Here is a 4,014-nt window from a genome sequence, read left to right as displayed (position 1 = left end):
TTATAAATAATAATAAATGGGTTTGTTAAAAGCTTTGTGATGCCCTAATGGAATTTTCATTGTTATACCAGTTAGTGATATTTTAGAAAATGTTCATTATATCCGGAATTGTATCATCTATGCTGTAGTTAATGGCTCAGATAACATTTTCATTGTGAAATTCACTTTTAGCAACTTCATACCTTCTGAGATAATTACCCTTAATAAAAAATTTAAGTTTCCTATTTATAAATGAATTTTAATACGAAAATAACTCTTGAAAGCAATCTGAACTACTATCATACAAGGTAAAGAGTTTTAAAATCCAAAGATCTTCTGCCCAGGGAGCTCTTCCTTGCTGAGGACGCACATTTTTATAAACCCTTACTAACAACATTAACTATGGATATTAAGTTTGACATTGATAATAAGCTTGAGTTAAAAATCAACATCAATTAAGAAGCCACTGTATGCAAAGTACATAGGGCACTATGTACTAAGTAAGACCCAGTTTCTCTCTGGCAAGAGATTATGATCATATAAAAAGCAGGAGCATGGATAACTATGAAAAGGGAAAAACAATTTCTCAATGACAAGGAAGGGCATTGCTTCTCGGCCTTTTGGCTAAGATCAAGTGTAATGACAAGGAAGGGGTAGAATTGGTATTCTAGGCTTTCAGCAGGATTTCAAGTTCAAACAGATATGAGCATCTGCACTGACAGACTTCCCACGGTGGTCTCTCCATCTACTTGGCTGCCACGGGCAACAGTGGCCAAAGCCACACAACAGCACTATCATGAACTTGGGATCACAACTTTGGTGCATTGACTCTGATGGAAGCCTGTGAACTTCATTCATTCCACTTGGAAATTCCACTCCATCCATCTGATTTGTAAGCCCAGCTTTTCTGCACTAATTGCTTAAGCTTAAAATTCGTTTTTTAATTTAATGTTTCATTAAATCATAACTGTTTACATTTATGGAGTACAATGTGATGAGTTGAAGTAGGGTGGGGAATACTTAAACTGATTAACATAACCATCACCTCACTTACTTTTCGTGGTAAGACATTTATAATTTACTCTGACTTATTTTGAAATGTACCCCTGCATTGTGCACATCAGGTAAAGTCCCATCAAATGCCCTCCCTCCACCCTCCACTCGTCCTTCTCCCCCTACGTTCTCTCCCCTCTTTCTTGAGGGACTATATTTGGGTTTTATCATTCATATAAATGTGTAAGTGATTATATATTGGTTTCATAATAGTATTGAGTACATTGGATACGGTTTTTTCCATTCTTGAATGCTTTACTAAGAATAATATATTCTACCTTCATCCAGGTAAACATAAAAGATGTAAAGTTTCCATCTTTTTAAGGCTGAATATTATTGAATGTTATGCATATACCACAATTTGTTAATCCATTCATGAGTTGATGGGCCTTTGGACTGCTTTCACGACTTGGCAATTATGAATTGGGCTGCAAAAAACATTCTGGTGCAAATGTCTTTGTTGCAAAATTATTTTTGTTCATCTAGGTTGAGACCTAATAATGGAATTGCAGGATCAAACAGTAGGTCAACTTTTAGTTCCCTGAGAATTCTTCATACTTCTTTCCAAAAAGGCTGTATTAGTTTGCAATCCCACCAATGGTGTAGAAGTGTTCTCCTCTCTCCACATCCTCGCCTACATCTGCAGGTTGGGGATTTTGTGATGTGGGCTAATCTTATTGGAGTTAGATGACATCTCCGAGTGATTTTGATTTGCATTTCTCTGATGATGCAAAGATGAGGGGCACTTTTTCATGTGTTTATTGGCCATTCTCCTGTCATCTTCAGAGAAGTTTCCATTCAAGTCTCTTGCCCCCAAGGAATTGGAGTTATTTGTTCTTTTCTTATTGATTAATTTGAGTTCTCTGTAGATTCTAGTTATCAGACCTTTGCTAGAATCATAATCTGCAAAAATCTTCTCCAATTCTGAAGGCTGTTTGTTTTACTTGTAGTGCCCTTACAGCTTAAAATCCTTAAAAGTACATTCTATCTCCTCTTTGGACCCTCTCTAACACAGGTGCAAATATTAGAGAAATTGAGAAGAGAAACAACAAACCAAAGTACATGCATAGCAATTCCCAAGTATTTTATCGAAAGCTAAATTATTCCAGAGTTTCAATAAATGACCATTATTCAGATATACATATGCAAAGCATATAAGCTATGACTATAGTTCAGTGCTTCTCCTAAATGAGGTCTCCAGTCAGTCAGTCAAAGACTCTTCTCCAGGAAAAAGCAAGTAACTATAATTGCCAATAAAAATATTAAAATCTGGGGAGAAAGAGTTCAGATACTTCCAAATTCAACAGGCTAAATGTTACACTTTTCCTTTAAAAATAATCTACAGGTTTTCTTGATCTTACAAATCAAAGGCCACCACAAAGTAGTGAACACAAAAGTGGTGTTACTTAAAATTTCTACCAAGTCAGCAGGTTTCTCACCGGGGAAAATGGATTAGCTTTTCTACAAAACATGGTGCTTTGGGTTAAGCAAAATAATGCATGACAGATTTCCATTTTAGCAGCTTTAGAAACAGCCTGTGAACGGTACAAGAAAATCTTTTCCCATGGCACTCACTTGCCTAAATGAAAGAGTCTAGTCTGAAGATAAGTGCGTCCTGGAAAAACTCTAAGGAGTTTTTACTTTTCTTCTATAAAACCCAAGTTTTAACCACCTGCATTTTCCCAACTTTCTCAACATTTTAAGGTCCTAGATTTTCTCCTTTACTATCTCAACAAGCCTTCTCTTGGAAGATTATTAAGGGATTGCATTGTTCCCATAAGACTTCAGTCTGATTTCCTGCTGTACTTTAAATTTGGATCACCCTCTCATAAAGATTTGCTTTCATACAGTCTATGCTTCTCCTTCATAACTTAGTTCAGCATAGATATCTTCCCTCTTTCTTATTACTTTCCAGAAAGCAGAGAATTTTACTGAAATTATTGGGTTAAAAGAAAAAAACAGGTTGGTGATTCCGGAAGAAATAAGAGTGTGTCGTGAGCATGGGGAAGCAAAAGAAAACAAGGAAGCATGTAACCATGAAGCAAATGCTTAGTATCAGGGATCAGAGGCTTAAAGAAAAGGACAGATTGAAACCTAAAAAGAAAGAAAAGAAAGATCCCAGCACATTAAAGGAAAGAGAAGCCCCCCAGCACCCTTCCTGCTTATTCTTCCAATATAATACACAAGTGGGCCCACCTTTCCACATTTTGGTTGATACCAACTTTATCAACTTTTCCATTAAAGCCAAACTAGACTTAGTGCAGTCAATGATGGACTGTCTGTATGCCAAGTGCATTCCTTGTATAACTGACTATGTAATGGCTGAAATTGAGAAATTGGGGCAGAAGTATCGATTGACCCTCAGGATTGCCAAGGATCCAAGATTTGAATGATTACCACGCACACACAAAGGAACCTATGCAGATGACTGCTTAGTACAGAGAGTAACTCAGCACAAGAGTTACATCGTGGCCACAGTTGACTGAGACCTTAAAGGAAGAATCCAGAAAATCCCTGGAGTTCCTATCACGTATATTTCTAACCACAGATACAATATTGAACGGATGCCAGATGATTATGGAGTCCCTCGGTTCTAATTCTTATAAGACAATGTTCGTATGCCTTTCTTCAACCAACTTTCTCTGTTAACAGTTTGTTAAACATGAAATACCATGAATTATTACTCTGTTCACCAGCTTGCTTTATTATGACCTGGAGGATGTAGGTAAATACACTCATGTTTGGATGCTATTTTGAACATGATATTTTATCTCATTGATGGTCAAAGATGCAAAATCTTACAAAGAGTGCTTCATTCTTTTTTGAGTTCTGTTGCACAATGTGGTAATTATAGTTAATATTAGAGTAAATTTCAAATGTTCTTACCACAAAAATGTTAAGTATTTGAGGTGATGGATATAGTGACTAATTTGATTTAATTATTCTACATTGTATTCATAGATTATAACATCACTGTGTACT

General features: G+C 36.2%; 1 pseudogene; it reads left to right on the top strand.

The window, feature by feature from the left end:
* The first annotated feature begins 3,032 nt into the window (after positions 1-3,032).
* Positions 3,033-3,629, top strand: LOC100964060 (annotated as a pseudogene).
* The last annotated feature ends 385 nt before the right edge of the window (positions 3,630-4,014 follow it).

Source organism: Otolemur garnettii, unplaced genomic scaffold (genome assembly GCF_000181295.1).
Source record: "Otolemur garnettii isolate 467f Iridium unplaced genomic scaffold, OtoGar3 scaffold00057, whole genome shotgun sequence".
Taxonomy (NCBI): Eukaryota; Metazoa; Chordata; class Mammalia; order Primates; family Galagidae; genus Otolemur; species Otolemur garnettii.
The sequence above is the reverse complement of the archived record's forward strand: the minus strand, read 5'-3'. Positions and strand labels throughout refer to the sequence as shown.